The sequence below is a fragment of the Vulpes lagopus genome, chromosome X (assembly GCF_018345385.1).
Source record: "Vulpes lagopus strain Blue_001 chromosome X, ASM1834538v1, whole genome shotgun sequence".
Lineage (NCBI taxonomy): Eukaryota > Metazoa > Chordata > Mammalia > Carnivora > Canidae > Vulpes > Vulpes lagopus.
The window spans coordinates 59,499,452-59,518,431 of NC_054848.1; the positions used below are offsets into that span (position 1 = coordinate 59,499,452).

An 18,980-nucleotide genomic window follows, 5' to 3' on the forward strand; every position below is an offset into this window, starting at 1 on the left:
GCTGGGAGCTAAACAAACCCTTGGGCCTGGCCACAGGAGAAAGGGGGAAAAAACAGACCCTCATCCTGGGGAGCCCCTGCCAAGATGATGAATCCCCATAATATTTGGCTTTGGAAACTAGAGGGCCTGAATTTCGTGAGTTCTTAAAATCAGTGGGACTTAAAACCTAGAATTTTAAAAATCAGTGGGATCAACTCTGGGAGAGCCAGAAGGGCAAAAGGAAGCCGAGTCCCCAACCTTACAGAGACAGCACAACAAAGAGCCCCATAGAAATACAGTACAGAAGCAGCAGTTCAGCAGTTTGAAAAACCAACAACAACTCCTGGGGCATATGAGAGGGAGAGTAGTTTAATCAACTAAGAGCTTGTCTCAGAAGGATAGAGATCACTGGGAGACTCTTCCAAGAACAAAGGAACTGGCAGGTGCCATTTCCTTCCACCATCCCCCAGCATAAACACATGGACACCTGTGGGAACCAGTGTGGCGTAGATACTCATTACCGAACTTGCTAACACCCCCACCCAGCCCCCCTCAACACATTGCAAATCCACACCATCCAATACATTCATAGCTGGAGCCCATCCACAGTGGTGCCACAGGCCTGGCAGTGTGTAAGCAGCCCCAACAGGGGCCAGCACCACTCCAAAGTTACTCTTTCCCTAGGGAGAAGGAAAGATAACACACACACCATCCAGCAATAGGCTGGAGACAGACAGCTGGTCTCAATTGCAGGCCCTGCCTATTAATGAAAGCCTCTCAGAGGACAACACAGGGAAAGCACCCAGCAGTTTGGTGCTATTCCTTCTCTGATAAATGCCTGACTCGGCTCAACTCAAGCCCAAGGCATCCCCAGACAGGCCCACTAACATCACAGTGACCAAACACTACCCACAAAAGGCAAAGAGAGCCACTGCAGATGATAGGACTGAAGGAAAATTGGCTCACAACAGCAGGATGCACATAACACACATAGGAGGTACCCATGAAGAACCAGATTCTGGGGAACAGAGGACACTGCACTGAAGAGCACTACAAGATATCTTCTTCATTAGTCCATTACTTTCAAGTATAGGAGAGGTAGATTACTTTCCTAACACTCTGTCTCCTCAGAGAGACAAAATGAGGAGGGAGATGAATATGTCCCAAACGAAAGAACATGACAAAATCACAGCAAGATAACAAAGTAAAATGGAGATAAATAACATGACTGAGAGAGAATTTAAAGTAATGGTTAGAGAACACCGGTGGCGGATCCCAACGTGGCTCTTTGGGGCCAGCCACCGAGCAGAGCCTCCGCGGGGCCAAGCAGGGGCAGGCGCCATGGATTCCTTCAAGGTGGTGCTGGAGGGGCCCGCACCTTGGGGCTTTCAGCTGCAGAGGGGCAAGGTGCCCCTCTCCATCTCCAGGCTCACTCCTGGAGGCAAAGCTGCACAGGCCGGTGTGGCTGTAGGTGACTGGGTGCTGAGCATAGATGGCGAGAATGTGGGGGGCCTGACGCACATTGAAGCCCAGAACAAGATTCGTGCCTGCGGGAAGCACCTGAGCCTGGGTCTAAGCAGGGCCCAGCCAGCTCAGAACAAACTTCAGAAGGCCCTGGCCCCCGCCGCGGACCCCCCGTGGTACACCTTTGCACCCAGCGCCTCCCTCAACAAGACGGCCCGGCCCTTTGGTTTGGCCCGGCCTGTAGGTGGCCCTGGAGAGAACGTGAAGCCATTGGTTTTGGGACCAGAATTCAAACATGCAATTCAAGCCAGCATTAAAGAGTTTGGATTTAACATGGTGGCAAGTGACATGATCTCACTGGACTGCAGCGTCAATGACTTACGACAAGAAGAAATAGCAGGTCCCAGTGTGCAAATCAAAAACCAGGATAAAGGGCTCTGGAGAAAGATTGGAGAATCCAAACGGCATGTTCTTCCGACCCTGGAGAGGCACTGCTGTCACTTTCAAGGAAAGAGTTGTAAAGTCTTCACCGCAAGCAAATGTGAACAGCCAACTGCTGTGTCTTGCCTTTCGTGAGGCAGGAGCTCCCTCCTGAGCCACAGCGTGCTCTGCTGCAGGGCTGCTGGCGCAGGTGCCTCCTAGGAAGAGCTTCTGTGCTTGTTTCTTCTCTGAATGAGAGAGTGGGAAAGGAGCAATGAAGGAAGGCAGATAAGCTCTGCTGAAAGTTTTTGTCAAGGCATGTGTGAACCATAACTTAGTGGGAAAGTAGCGTCAGGTAGTCAGTCTTCTTTAAAATCAAGCAGAGGGGCGCCTGGGTGGCTCAGTCGGTTGGGCATCTGCCTTCGGCTCAGGTCATCATTGCGGAGACCTGAGATTGAGCCCCACATGGCCCTCCTTGCTCAGCTCCTTTCCCTCTTCTTCTCCCTCCCCCTACTCATTCTCTCTCTCTCTCTCTCTCTCAAATAAAAAAATCTTAAAAAAAAAACACACACACACACACACAACGCTGGACCAGACCTGTGGGATCAAAATCATGTGATGCACTGCGCTCAACTTTCTGTTTCTTATCTGTTGGTGACTCTCGGTTCAAAATACTCCCATGCCTTATAGGTTTTTTGAGGGGAAACCTGTCGGTAGGGCCTTCTTGGGCCCTGTTGGTACCCCTGACAGCTGACAACGCCCTGCAGCAGAATGGACAGCCGCTCCATCCGCTGGTCCCAGATGCCAGCAAGCCGTGGCTGATGGAGGACACAGAGGACTGGCGGCCTCGGCCCAGGACAAGCCAGTCTCCTTCCTTTCGCATCCTTGCCCACCTCACGAGCACCGAGTTCATGCAAGACCCGGATGAGGAACACCTGAAGAAATCAAGCCAGGTGCCCAGGACAGAAACCCCAGCCCCAGCCTCAGCTACACCCCAGGAACCCTGGCCTAGCCCTACCACCCTCAGCCCCACCAGCCGCCCACCCTGGGCCGTGGATCCTAGATTTGCTGAGCGCTATGCTCCAGACAAGACCAGCACGGTGCTGACCCGGCACAGCCAGCCAGCCACACCCACACCTCTGCAGAACCGCACCTCCATCGTGCAGGCAACCGCCGGAGGGGGCACGGGAGCAGGTGTTGACAACAATGGCAAGACTCCCGTGTAACACCACTGCCACAAGGTCATCCAGGGCCGATACCTGGTTGCGCTGGGCCATGCGTACCACCCCAAGGAATTTGTGTGCAGCCAGTGTGAGAAGGTCCTGGAAGAGGGCGGTTTCTTTGAGGAGAAGGGTGCCATCTTCTGCCCACCCTGCTATGATGTGCGCTATGCACCCAGCTGTGCAAGTGCAAGAAGAAAATCACAGGCGAGATCATGCATGCCCTAAAGATGACCTGGCACGTGCATTGTTTCACCTGTGCGGCCTGCAAGACACCCATTCGGAACAGGGCCTTCTACATGGAAGAAGGGGCACCCTACTGCGAGCAAGACTATGAGAAGATGTTTGGCCAGGGCTGTGACTTCAAGATCGATGCTGGGGACCAGTTTCTGGAGGCGCTGGGCTTCAGCTGGCACGTGTGCGATATGCCAGATCAACCTGGAAGGAAAGACTTTCTACTCTAAGAAGGACAAGCCCCTCTGCAAGAGCCATGCCTTCTCCCATGTGTGAGCCCTTCCTGTCCACTGCTGCCTCATCCAGCCCAGGCAGAGGGAGCTCCAGTTCTGGAGTCATCGGCCCAGATTTCTGGATAGGGCTGGCAAAGGTCACCCCAACCCCAACTCCTGGCCTGAGCCTGTGGTTCCCTGGGCTCTGCCCCATCTCCTTCATTTCCCCACACTCCCTCCATTTCCTCCCACTCCCTCCACACACTGGTGCTGACCACACCAACCCCTGCTCACATCCACTGCCACAATAAAGCTGTATCCAGCTGTGTCCTGAAAAAAAAAATAAAGTAATGGTTATAAAGACACTCACTGAACTTGAAAAAAGAGTGGTGGATATCAGTGAGACCCTTAACAAAGAGATAAAAAAAGAGCCAATCAGAGATGAAGAACACAATAAATGAAATTAAAAATACACTAGATGGAATAAATAGTAGGCTACAGGAAGCAGAAGAATTAATTAGAGACCTGAAGGACAGAGTAATGAGAAGTAATCCAGCTGAGCAGATAAGACAAGAAAATATGCAAAATGAGACTATATTTAGGCAACACAGTGACACCATCAAACATAAGAACATTTGCATTATAAGGATCCCAGAAAGAGGAGAAAGAGAGAAGGGAGCAAAAAAATTTATTTAAAGAAATAATAACTGAAAACTTCCCAAATTTAAGGAAGGAAACAGATATCCAGCTCCAGGAGACACAGAGATCCCCCAACAATATCAACCAAAGAAAAAAATATATGTATCAACCAAAGGAGGTCCACATTAAGACACATAGTAATTAAGGGGTGTCTGGGTGGCTCAGTTAGCCATCTGCCTTCAGCTCAGGTCATAATACCAGGGTCCTGAGACTGAGCCCCATGTCAGGTTCCTTGCTCAGTGGGGAGCCTGCTTCTCTCTCTCCTTCTGCCTAGGATCAAGACCTGAGCTGAGATCAAGAGTCAGATGCTTGGGGTGCCTGGGTGGCTCAGTTGATTGGGCATCTGCCTTTGGTTCAGGTCATGATCCCAGGGTCCTGGGATCAAGCCCTGTATCAGGATCCTTATTTGGCAGGGAGTCTGCTTCTCTTGCTCCCTTTGCCTGCCACTCCCCCTGATTGTGCTCTCTCTCTGTGTGTCAAATAAATAAAATCTTTTTGTTAAGAAAAAGACAAATAATAATTAAAATGGCAGTAAGTAGTGACGAAGAAAAAAAATTTAAAGCAGCAAGACTAAAGAAGACAGTTACATACAAAGGAAACCCCATAACACTATCAGTGGCTTTTTTAGCAGAAACTTCACAGGACAAAAGAAAGTGGCATGGTTTATTCAAAGTGCTGAAAGGGAAAAATATACAACCAAGAATACTCTATCCAGCAAGGCTATCATTCAGAATAGAAGGAGAGATAAAAAGTTTCTCAGATGAAATCTAAAGGAACCATGACCACTACATGAAAGGGGCTCTGGAAAATAGTATGGAGGTTCCTCAAAAAGTTAAAAATAGAACTACCCTAAAACCCAGCAATTGCACTACTATGTATTTATTCAAAGGATACAGGGGTGCCTGAGTGGCTCAGTCAGTTAAGGGTTTGACTCCTGATTTTGGCTCAGGTCATGATCTCAGGATCCTGGGATTGAGCCCCACACCACGATCCATGCTCAGTGGAGAGTCTGCTTGAGGATTTCTCTTCTTCTCCCTCTGCCCCTCCCCTCTCTCTTTCTGTCTCTCAAAAGAAAAAAAGAAAGGAAGAAGAAAGTAGAAAGAAGAAAGAAAGAAAGAAAGAAAGAAAGAAAGAAAGAAAGAAAGAAAGAAAATATGTTCAAAGGATACAAAAATGCTGATTCAAAGGGACACATGCAACCCAGTGTTTATAGCAGGACCTATCAACAATAGCCAAATTATGGAAAGAGCCCAAATATCCATCGACAGATGAATGAATGGAAAGATAATGTGGTATATATATGCAATGGAATATTACTTAGCCATTAAAAGAATGAAATCTTGCCATTTGCAACAGCATGGATGGAACTGGATGGCGTTATGCCAAGTGAAATAAGTCAGTCAAAGAATGATAACTACCATATGATTTCATTCATGTGTGGAATTTAAGAAACAAAACAGATGAACAGAGGGGAACAGAAGGAAAAATAAAATAATATGAAAACACAAATGAGTGGGAAATATCAGTGAGGGTGACAGAACATGAGAGACACCTAACTCTGGGAAACAAACAAGGGGTGGTGGAAAGGGAGGTGGGCAGGGGGTTGGGATAACTGGGTGATGGGCACTGAGGGGGGCACTTGATGGATTGAGTACTGGGTGTTATGCTATATGTTGGCAAATTGAACTCCAATAAAAATTTTTTTAAAAAAAAAGACAAACTGAAAAAAAAGAAAAGAAAAGAAAACACAGAGAGAGGCAAACCATGAGAGACTCTTAGCTCTAGGAAACAAACTGAGGGTTGCTGGAGGGGAAGTGGGTGGTGGGATGGGGTAATTGAGGGATGGCCTTTAAGGAGGGCATTTGATGTAATGAGCACTGGGTGTTATATGCAACTGATGAATCACTAAATTATACCCCTGAAATTAATAATATACTATATGTTACCTAAATTGAATTTAAATAGAAAATAAAAATAAAATAATAAAATAAAATTCCCTGGGAAAATCCAGGCATAAATATTTAAAACAAAACAAAAAATAAAAGTCCAGGACTAGATGGCTTCATGAGTGAATTCTACCAAAAATTTAAGGAACAGTTAATATCTATTCTTCTCAAACTATTTCAAAAAATAGAAGAGGAAGGAAATCTTCCACATCCATCCTATGAGGCAGCATTATCCTAATACCAAAACCAGGAAAAGACATTACAAAATAAGGGAAATACTGGCCAATTATCTCTTATAAACATGCATGCAAAATTCCTCAACAAAATACTAGTAAAGCAAATCTAATAATACATTTTTAAAAATCATTCACCACAATCAAGTGGGATTTATTCACACGATGCAAGGGTGGTACAATATTCACAAGTCAATCAACATGATACATCACATCAATAAAAGAAAGGATAAGAATTACATGGCCAGTTCAGTAGATACAGAAAAAGCATTTGACAAAGTACAACATCCATTCATGATAAAAACTCTCAACAAAGCAGATTTAGAGGAAACATACCTCAACATAAAAAAGGCCATATATGAAACACCAACAGTTAACATTATACACAATAGGAAAAAAACCAGAGTATTTCCCCTTAGGTCAGGAACAAGACAGGGATATCCATTCTCACCATTTTTATTCAACATGGTACAGGAAGTCCTAAGCACAGCAATCCAGATAAGAAAAAGGAATAAGGGACACCTGGGTGGCTCAGCAGTTGAGCGTTTGCCTTCAGCTCAGGGCGTGATCCTGGAATCCAGGATCCAGAAATCAAGTCCCACGTTGGGCTCCCTGAGTGTAGCCTGCTTCTCCCTCTGCCTGTGTCTCTGTCTCTGTCTCTGTCTCTCTCTCTCATGAATAAATACATAAAATCTTTTTTAAAAAAAAGGAATAAAAGGCATCCAAATTGGTAAGGAAAAAAGTAAAACTTTCACTATTTGCTGATGACATGATACTATATAGAGAAAACCATAAATTCTACAAAAAAAAACAATAAAACTGACAAATGCATTCAGTAAGGTCACAGGATACAGAATTGATGTACAAAAATTTGTCACATTTCTATACAGTAGTGTAGAAGCAGCACAAAGAAAAATTGAGAAAACAATGCCGTTTACATTTGTACCAAAAACAACAAAATACCTAGGAATAAACTTAGCCAAGAAGGTGAAAGACCTGTACTCTGAAAATGGTAAAATAAAGCTCAGAGAAGTTAACATGACTCATCTGGGGTTCTACGGCCATTGAGTGATACACCTGGTGTTCAAACCCCATTTGTCTGACTTGGCTCCATACCATGCTGCCTCCCATCCTTTGAAAAAATGATAAAAAAGGGGAAAAGTCAATGAAGGAGTATGCATTCATAAAACAGTCCTCTATTGCTGCAAAGTTACTTTAACTCACCTCCCCACCTCTCAAAAACCACTGTATTGAGCAGTCATGGAAATGAAAAATAATCACAAGACCCACTAATGTAGAACCACAGAGACCCTGACATACATATCACTGTGCAACTAACTAGTTACCATTAGTAACAGTGTTACTAGCTCAGTGAGACCTTCATGGACAATTTTATAATATGTATATACATACCCATATTAATCACATTTTAGTCTCACAATCACCTAAAAGGTAAATTCAATTGTTGCTTCAGTTTTACAGTGGAAGAAACAGAACTGGAGAGAATTAAATGCCTTGCCTAAATTCACACAGCCAGTGATAAAGCCAGGAGTCAAACTCAGTTCTGATTCCACATCCGGTACTCTCCACTGAATATCTGTCCTTTACCTGATATTTCATATCTTATACAAATTCACTCTTGGACTCAGAGACTAAGCCTGAGACCCACCAGTTACAGTGTGTATCTAATCCCAAGGCTGTCAGCCCCCAGAATAGCCCAGCTCCAAACCGTTGGTGGAGGGCAAGTCATCCTGCCCCACACAAGCAGACAGCTGCCCCTAAACCCAGTTATGGTTTAGGCAGCTAAACAATTCCTACTGGGATTACTATTTTTTTCTAGGTTGGGTCAGTAGGTTAAGCACCCTCTGCTTTGGAAATCTTAAAGCGTTTTATATCTGCAGAAGAGGAGACCCCTGTCACATTTAGAGAAACCATGAGTGCTGGTCTCACCCTTGAGCCATCTGGGCCTTCTTTGCTTGCCTTCCCCAGCTCTCAGTTCTCCCTTCCCTTACACCACCATAACCAACCCCTAATCCACACTCAGTTCAGGAGAAAGTCAGAATTTTACAAATAGTTTCATGTCATGGCTATTGCTTTGAACTACACAACCCCTTGGTAAACTATGAGATTACAAAATTTAGCTTTTAACCAGTTGTTTTATGGCCAGTCAAGTCATGATACTGTCATCTCATCTCATACCAGCATGACCTCATCCTCCACTATGGGCCTGAGATGCTAATCAAGAAAAGCCTGGTCTTGGAAAGGTCCAGACAGTGAGAGCAATGCCATGAAAGAACACTTTTGTGCTCCTTTCTTGGGGAGGTGAGGAGAATCGAGGGTACAGGAAATGAGGAAACATAATCTCTAGACCCTGCTGCAGGCATTTTGAGTGGTAATATGGTCATGTGATCTTGTCTGGATCACACTGTGATGACCTGTCCAGCTCCATGCCCCTTCCAATGCCACCTAACCCCCACTGATAGGTTTTATTTCCCCTCCATTTCTACAAAGCTTGGACTCTAAGATTTATTCTATTCTGAATCAGGAGGAAATATAAGACATTTCCATCCATACCTCACCAGCTGAGGCTCAAGTAAGTAGTGTCTGGCCCTGCTGTGATCTCATAATTCCAGTTCTAGTAACTAGGCTCTTGTCCCTTCCCTGATTTCTAGGTTCCTGCCTTATACCTAGTTCCTATGATTGAGCCCCTACCTTATTCCTTCAATATCTGAGGCCCTGTCATTCCCTAGGTATCCAAATTCTTCTAGCACTGAGGCGGGAAGGGGCTTCCTTGACACTCCCTCCAATCCTTACCCAGCCTGGGTCCTTTCTGACAATTGGAGTACTTTAAAAAATTTTTAGGTAAACTCTACGCTCAACATGGGGCTCAAACTGATGACCCCGACCCCAAGATCAAGAGTCACATACTTGAAATAAGTCAGTCGGAAAAGGACAAACATTATATGGTATCATTCATTTGGGGAATATAAAAATTAGTGAAAGGGAATAAAGGGAAAGAAGAGAAAATGAGTGAAAATATCAGTAGGGTGACAAAACATGAGAGACACCTAACTCTGGGAAATGAACAAGGGGTAGTGGAAAGGGAGGTGGGCGGGGGGGTTGGGGTGACTGGGTGATGGGCACTGAGGGGGGCACTTGGGATGAGCACTGGGTGTTATGATAAATGTTGGCAAATTGAACTCCAATTTAAAAAAAAGAAAAAAAAGAGTCACATACTCTACTGACTGAGCTAGCCAAGTGCCCCTGGAGTACTTTAAAATTTACATATTTCAATTTTAGATGTTATCAATTGATTCCCTGGTAGAAAAGATAAATAAATCAGCAGTCGGTTATGTTAAATGAATAAGCCCTAGAGATCTACTGTACACTATAGTACTTATGGTTAATAATATCATATTGTATACATAAAATTTGGCTAAGAGGGAAGATCATCTGTTAAGTGTTCTTATCACCAAAAATAATAGCAATAATAATCAAAAAAATAAAGAGGATAAGAGGAAACTTTCACAGGTGATGGATATGTTTATGGCATAGATTGTGGTGACAGTTTCAAAGGTATATATTTACCCCAAACACATCAAGTTGTATATATTGAATATGTACAGCTTTTTATATGTCATTATGTTTCAATAAAGTAATTAAAAATCATCACTTATTTATCTCCATCTGTTTTCTCTCCCATCACCTCCTTATTTTTGTTAGTCATATTAATATTTCCACTTTGTTTGGATTTTTAAACTATTGGTAATGTGTCCCTGCCACCTGCAACTGCACTTCCTTGACACAACTCACTACCTAGACTCTTATCCAAAGTCTGCTACCAGGTTACCTGGATTCTGGCTCTGCACCCTGCAGAGACACCTATGTCTGCCTGCTGTAGGCAACCTGGTCCTAACTGCCAACCTACAATCTAGTCCTCCCTGGGCTTGTTGTCAAAACCTCCCCTTAACACTGAATCTGCTCCAATTGGGTATGTCTCTCCTTAAGTTATGCTCTGAGGCAATTCTGGTATCACCATCTCCAGTCACCAGCAGGTCCTGAACAGGTCCCTTCACTCTAGCCCACACACTATGTTCTGAGGTGACATGGACAGAGGCTTTGAACCCCTGTGTGCTCTAGGCTGTCTTGAACCACATGAACTGTGCAGGCACTATCCAAGGTCCCTCAAAATGAATTTTTATCAATATAAAGAAAACCAGAGGATGTCCATCAATAGATGAATGGATAAAGAAGATGTGGGGTATGTGTGTGTGTGTGTGTGTGTGTGTACTATTAATCAGCCATTAAAAAGAATGAAAGCTTGCCCTTTGTGACAACATGGATAGACCTCAAGGGTATTATGCTAAGTGAAAGGAGACAGACAGAAAAAGACAAATACCATATGATTTCACTTTTATATGGAATCTAAAAAAAAACACATGAACAAACAAACAAAAACCAGAAACACGCTCATAAATACAGAGAACATACTGGTGGCTGCTGGAGGGAAGGAGCAGGAGGGTGAAATAGGTGAATGGGGTTAAGAGATACAAACTTTCAGTTATAAAATAAATAAGTCACAGGGATGAAAAGCACAGCATAGAGAACATAGACAATAATATTGTAGTAATTTTGTACATTAACATGGTAACTACACTTATCATGTTGAGCATTTTATAATGTACATAATTATTGAATCACTGTTATACACTTAAAACTAATATAATATTGTATGTCAACTACACTTCAATTAAAAAAAAAAGAAATCCAGAGGAAATAACATGCACCCAAAAGACCAGAAATCTAAAGGCATATAGAATAAACCTATATCTAATAATAGATTGGATTGAATGACAGTGTACGAAAGGTCATTTGGATATTTTTTATGCTCCACTCTCTCTCCCAAATCCCTTTTTGAGAGTCATTTTTTTTCTTCCAAGGATTTCCTACTCCCTGCAGAAGAGGGATTCAACCCTAGTTACAGCCTCCTATTAAAAAAAAAAAAAAAAAAAAAAAAAAAAGACAGTGGACTGATAAGTAGCTAATAACTCATGCCCAGAGGGGAAAAGATTCTATTTCAGCCATCCATGACTCCTGCTACTGAGCAAGACTCTGGGATAGACCTAAGCAGGCCCCAATCCTGATAGTCTCTAGTCCTTTTATTCATGCCCTCCTCCTACCTGGAATGCCAGTCTTCCTCCACTCCATTTATCTGAACTTATTCTTCATTCTATGCTTATTCTTCAAAACCCCTCTCTTGCTCTATTACCTCTTCCAGGAAGCACATCTGTGTTCTTTTTTTTTAATTTTTATTTATTTATGATAGTCACACAGAGAGGGGGGGGGAGAGAGAGAGAGAGGGAGAGAGAGAGAGGCAGAGACACGGGGGAGGGAGAAGCAGGCTCCATGCACCGGGAGCCCAACGTGGGATTCGATCCCGGGTCTCCAGGATCGCGCCTTGGGCCAAAGGCAGGCGCTAAACCACTGCGCCACCCAGGGATCCCCACATCTGTGTTCTGCTTCTTAACCTCTGCAGCACTTAAAATCTACACCACACAATTTAGTATTTAATTCATCAAACTCTTAACCTCTGTTGCTTCATGTAACCTAATTTATGTTCCATAATAGTACCATAAATGTCCTTCTTGACTTCCCTTAGGACACTTAGCATAAGCCTGAGCCTGTATTTGGGGCTCAGCAAAGAAACACTGGAGATGCTTGTTCTAGAAACAAAATCAGGGGTTTCCATTATTTTTGCGTAACTGGCTAGAAAACAGAGTGTTCAGACACAGCCATAAAAAAATAAAATTTAAAAATTAAAAAACATCCAGCATCCAAGGGTGCAGCTATTGAAGACACCAAAGATATTCCCAGGTCACTGAAACACAGAGTGTCAGAGTTGGAAGGAATCTTAATCATTTACTTCCAAACTTTTAAACTGGGGTATGCACACCTCTAGAGGTCCATGGCAGTGTGCCAGGGGATCCACAAAGCCACAGAATAAACATGGAATGCTTCCTTAGAGTGTCAATTTTGCTAGAATATAAGAAATTCAAAATACTTCTGTATTAAAATAACATGGCTCTATCATATAGGAAAATGCAAAGTTTACACATTTTTAGGATAAGACCTCAAATATACTTCAAGCTCACAGTAGGCTGCTTTGAGTTACCCCCATTCACCCCTCTCCCCCACTCATGCTGGGGATTTCATGTTTCCGCTCCTCTGTCATTAGGGTTACTTCAGTTAAAAAATAAAAGTTTGAGTAGGCTGATCTAGTCCAGCCCCTCTTTTCATAGTTAGGAAAACTGACGTCCACAGATAAGAAATAGTTTAGCCAAAGTCCCAGACAGTAGTGCAGCAAGAGCTAGGACCACAATCACTCCAATCAAGATGTACATTTCTTCCTAGTGTCTTGCTCCAGTAACTATTGACTATGAACTACACTTATAACTCCTTGCTAATTCTGTTCTGCCCTCTTGTACCCTGCAGTGATTTTCTTTGCAAAGGGTTATTCAACCTATCCTTAGGGAAGCCTGTGGCACCAGCAGTTCTGTGGGAAGACCAGAAACTTTAGTCTCTTTCTATAGCTTCAAACATAACAAATAAATGCTGAATTTCCCAGAAATCAGAGTGTAACTGATGAGACTTAAACCCCTCACAGAAATTGGATAAAGTCTCCAGTTTTAGGGACAGAGAAGCAAAGCAGAGTGACAGTCTTGCTAATTGTAGGCCATAGCCAGAAAGCAAAGAGCTGATCTGAAGACCCTGCTTTCCCCTTCATTTATGTGAGAAAGAGATGCTAAAAGGCTACCTCAGCAAGGCTCCAAGGAAACTGGGACCTCAGAGAAGCCCCCCTCCAACTGGCTTCTGCATCTCCTGAAATAAACTTGTCATCAAATTGTAGGGCTAAAATAATCATCTCAGGTTTAAAAAAAAAAAAGTGACTTTGGATTCAAACTTAGCTTCACAACCATCATATATATTCATCAACCATCATATTATATATCATATAAGCAAGAGCTCTGTAGATTCATATACTCTTATCCACTTATTCACACCTTAAACACACAATTCTTGCTATAACAGCAAATTTTCTAGTGTCATATACAAATATAAGCATGTATTTGTGTTGGGAAAACCAATACAATCAGAGTCTGCTCATACTTCTCTCCCAACACCCAGCTCCTACACATCTACCATTGATACTCACATTTGTAGTCACACATGCCAGGCTGAGAACTGATCCAGTTTGCCAGGGTTAGAGCCACATTCTACAGTGTCCCATTCCTCTCACAGAACTAACAGGTCATTTCACAAAGATGTCATCACCTGCCAACTAATGGCAAGTTACATCCAGAATAAATGGTTCATTACCTACCCCCATTGCAGGTAGGCCCATGGGAGAATAATGGCTGAGACAAAGGAGACTTGAGACTTGACTCTCACTGCAGGAAGCCAACCACACAGGTAAGATGGGGGCTTGTTCCAGCTAAAGAGACTTCATTTCCTCTTTGGGACCTAGAGTTGGAATGGGGAAATTGGAATGTCATCTGACTTTTTGTAGACTTCTCACACTCAGCCATAAACGACCGGGGGAAAAAAACTGACTGCTCTTTTACCCTGGACTTTCTTTGTTCAGAAGATGGGGTAACATCATAACACTGTCTCTTGAAAAAGGTTCTGACACTTTTCAGAGTAGTGTAGTGACCAATGGCATGGACTCTGAAGCCACTCTCCAGGGTCTTAATTTCAGCCCCAACACCTATAATCTGCATCACCTGGAGCAAGTTACTTAATCTTTCCAGCCCTTGGTTTTGCCATCTGTTGAAAATCAGAATAATAATAGCATCTACCTGGTGGTGGTATGATGTGATTGAAATGTAAGGCACTTAGATAATGCCAGACACTTTGAATGCTCAGTATATGGAATTTACAGAAGAGCCATTTCCTGTTTTTCTCAGACTGCCACTTTCCCATTACTTGCCTACCCACAGAGAGGTGATAGTTTGATCACCTCATTTCTGAGACAGGCCTCTAAAGCCCAGAGAGAACAAGACTGGCCCAATATCACAGAGAAGGAATAATAGAATTGGAACTGATTGCTTTGGGGTGACTCGGCCAGTGTTCTCATCTCTGCCTTAGGAAAAAATGAGCATGGCTTAAGGAAAGCTGGGAGGAAATATGACTGGGGCCAGGAAGGATGTAAATAATACTAAGAACAATGACTACTTAATATGTGCCAGCCACAGTTTTAAGTACATTCTGTGTATTATTTCATTTAAAACCTCACAGCAGGGGTGTGGCTCAGGGGTTTAGCACTGCCTTCAGTCCAGGGCATGATCCTGGAGACCCTGGATTGAGTCCCACGTCAGGCTCCCTGCATGGAGCCTGCTTCTCCCTCTGCCTGTGTCTCTGCCTTGCTCTTTCTGTGTGTCTCTCATGAATAAATAAATAAAATCTTTAAAAAAATAAATAAAACCTCACAGCAACCCTAGGCAGTCATGATTATTATCATCATCATCTTCTTCATCACCATTATCCAGCAAGAGGAAACTGAGGCTTCAACACCTAGAATGGCTTTAGGTTGGGATTTGAACCTAGGCAGTCTGACAGCAAAGATGAAATGTGCAACTGCTATACTATATACTACCATCCACAAAGAAAGCAGAAGGAAAGGAAAAGCAGGAACAAAGGACAAAGGAGCAATATAAGTTCTTTTTGAAGTAAATAGATTAAGGCAGTGTAATGTCAGGGTTAGGTCCTAAATTAAAATCAACAGTTTAAGTCCAGCCTCTGCTACTAATTATTGAATATCTTTGGGCCTCAAGCATCCTCAGCTGTAAAATGGGAATAAAACTGTTTCTTGGAATTGTGATAAGGCTTAGGAAGATAATGCATGTAAAGCACCTAAGGCAATGCTTAACCCAAGTTGAGTGCTTAGTAAATAGAAGCAATTGGTGTTATCAGCTATGCTCCCCGCAGGATTTGCCTAGCAATATAGCTCCCCATGCCCCCTCTCCGGGAAAGTAAGTTAAAAAGGAGAAAACATTCATATGCTGTAGGGAAAATTAAGGACTGGGCTAAGCAACAAATTCAGACAACCTTTCCCACCTCCTGAGGAGGGTAGTGTGGGGGGGGGGAGAGTGAGTAGGAGCATTTTTAACTTCATTATATCCTTCTCAAGGAACAGATCTCAGCAGGCTGCCCTCAGTTTCTGGTCACTTATAGCCTGAGTCAGAACTCTCTTTTTTCTTTTTTTCTTTTGAAACTTTAATTGCAGTTATGGTTTGCACTTTTCTTTTACATTTTTTAATTGAAATTCAATTTGTCAACATATAGTATAACACCCAGTGCTCATCCTATTAAGTGCCCTCCTCAGTGCCCATCACCCAGTTACTCTTTTTTCTTAAGGAGTTTTTTTCTATGTCCTTTTCACATAGGTTGCTTTATTTTTCATGTCAACCTTACAAGATATCGGGGAAGGAGGATGGGATCTCAGATGTGTTGAGTGTCTTCTCTATACCAGACAGAATACTGGACACTTACCATCAGTGATTTCATTTCATCCTCACAATACCACTGTGAAGTTATCCTCACTTTAAAAGTGTTGTCCTGAACCCAATGTGGGGTTGCTTCTTTTTTTATGTACATTTCCCTCTCATCCCATATATTCAACCCTGGCCAGAGGTTATGTCCTGCTGAGGGTTTTCTAGAAACCAAAATATTCTGAAATCTCACTGTCCTCAACACATTGATCTTTGTATAATCCCAAGGCCGATAAATTGAGAGTAATTTGCCCCCAGTGGATCTGAGATGAAATTATGACTCTGCTTATTAGCTATACAACTCTGTGCTAGTCACCTAACCTCACCTCTAAAATAGGGATGTGGCACTTCCTACCCACAATGTTGTGAAAATTAAATAACTTTCATAAAAGTGCTCTCAATTAGGCCACTTCATGGAAACATTGTTTAAAATAGAATCATCAGGGGGTACCTGGGTGGCTCAGTCGGTTAAGCATCCTCTCTCAGTCTGGGCTCAGGTCATGATCTCTGGTTTGTGAGATCCAGCCCGCATCAGCTCTCCATTCAGCACAGAGTCTGCTTGGGATTCTCTCTCCCTCCTCCTCTGCCCCTCCTCCACTCGCTTTCACAAATAAATAAATATTAAATCTTTAAAATAGAATCATTGGTCAGCTTAATCTCAGAAAAGCCCCAGAAGGCAGATAGAAAGCTTATATCTCTGACCCTAGATCAGCAAGGACACCAGATCTGCAACTGTGGTTGGTGACTTTGGGAATGTTGGGTGACAAAGAGTACAGAAATTTCCTGAAGTAATTGTTGAGGAAATGAACTTTCACCATTATCATTGTGTTATTTATATCATCACAGAGACATCTAAATCCTTTACAATCACATACTTCTCAAAGCAGTTTCATCCACATCATTTCATGTGACATTCACTGAAACTCCCAAGAATTAGTCTTTATTGTTTAAATTGTCCCATTTGCTTTGTTACTCTTTTCCCCTTCCTGGAAGTGGCCCACTGGAATTTGCAAAATCCTTCCCATTTTCCCTTGGCGGTCCATCCAAACCAAAGGCCACACTTTGGCCCAGAATCCAGCCCTAAACCCCTCCAGATAGGTCTTCTTTCGCTTTCTGAATTCACACAGCACTGTGTACCTTATACTACCTGGTATTCTAGTCGCTTAAAGATTTTACTTATTTGAGAGAGAGAGACAGAGAGAGCCTGAGGTGGGGGAGGGGAAATGGACAAGCCGATTCCCAGGTAAGTGGGGAGTGCTACCCTCCAGATGATGACCTGCGATGAAGGCAGACGTTTAACACTGAGCCACCCAGGCCCTCTAGTCTTTTATATATTTATCTTAACCTCCGCCCCTCAGCCTTACCTTCTCACTAGATCCATGAACTCTTCAAAGGGAAGAAGGAAGAAGGAAGGAAGGATTTCCTCATTTTATGTCAGTCCTGCTTTTTAAAGCTTTTTATTAGGACAGATTTCACATGTGTATGTTTTTATATAAAGCAGAGGGAATTTAAAATGAACATCCAGGGATCCATCAGCCAGCTTCAACAATTAGTAAAATATGAATAGTATTATTGCATCTATACCTCCACTCCTTCTGTCTTCTCACTCTGGATTAAAGTAAATCCCAGATAGCCTGTCATTTCATCCATCAATACTCCAATAGGGACGCCATCTTTTGCATTTCTGTGTCCCCTACGATGGGAAGAGCATTTTCATCTGTGTTCCCTACTACTGGGAGCATACAGAAGATGATTTCTGAGCCCCTAGTATGTGCAGGATATTGTGCTTGGCTCAGGCGGTTCTGTCTGAGCTAAGCAGGCACACCAGAACCAAGCCACGATGTTCCAAACCAAGAACTGCTGCAGGCAGTTCCAGAAAGTGAGCTTGCAGTGGACTTGGGTGCCCAGGAGCGGGAATCAGATTGCACTAATGGAATAGAGTTAAATCGGTTTTCTTTCCTGGAGACCTTGAGTTCGAACTGGCCATGAGACATGGGTTCTCCAGCAGGAGGCGCTGCAAAGACAGGAGTGTGGTGGAGGTGGAGGTGCTGGCTGTGATCAGCTTCTGCCGGAGACTGTAAGACAGCCAGAGCGCACTGCGGGTGCAAACGGCAGGCAACAACGCAGTTTAATAGGCGAGCAGGACGCTGAGCACCAGGGCCTGAGACGAGCCCCAGGGTTCAGGTGGGGCAGAGGTGTGAGGGAGCTGGGCAGTCTGGGTACCTGCTCCCCAAATCTTCATGACGTTACGGGTTGCCCTTGAAGGCCGCCAGATCTTGCTCCAACTGCGGCTCTTCAAATAGAATATCTCGGAGCAGGGCACAGGACACAGCAAGGAAACACCTGTTTCCAACAAGAAAAGAAGTGGGTGGAAGCCCCCACTAGGCTTCCAATGGCCTCTCACCGAGTTTGCTCTCGAGAGCCTTGTAAAGGCGCTCCCAGAAAGCCGGTGGAGATCATTTTACAAAAAGATCACTTTCTATTTCTTAGAAACATAGAAACCCCCATACTTTTCCTAAACTGTAAACGTCCCTTAAAAAAAAAAAAAAGTCTTCTTTCCTCCGTGGGGTTTCCTGCTCCTCCCAGACCCCTTAAAGTCCCCGCCTCGGTGCCGGCAGGGACTGCTACCACCCCCATTCCCAAATTTTGCAACTTTATTCGCTTCCGGATTTTTCACTTCCTCAGCCCCCACCCACCTACAGGTGGGGAGTGGGACGGGATGGGCAACAGAACAAAGAAACCAGGGATCTCCTGTCCCAGGCCAGGCGCCCTTTCTTCAGTTTTCCAGCAGCCAGGGAACAAGAAGGGCTCAAGAACGCGTGAACTCCCAGCAGCCCTGGTCTCAAGCCACTTTCCAAACGCGAGAAGCCCGAAGACGCGCGGGAGGTGGGAACTGCCCCCGCGCAGCCAACAGACCTCCACTCAACAAGCCTGAGTGGCCGTGGGCGCCAACAGTCTCCACGCAGTGGGCTCCGTTATTTCATCAGCAGTTTCAGAAAAACGTGCCAAAAGCAGTTATGCCTCA

The 18,980-nt window shown here is 43.8% G+C and overlaps 1 pseudogene; it reads left to right on the forward strand.

Annotated features, from left to right (window-relative positions):
• Nucleotides 1-1,320: 1,320 nt before the first annotated feature.
• On the forward strand, nucleotides 1,321-3,857 carry LOC121483249 (annotated as a pseudogene).
• The last annotated feature ends 15,123 nt before the right edge of the window (nucleotides 3,858-18,980 follow it).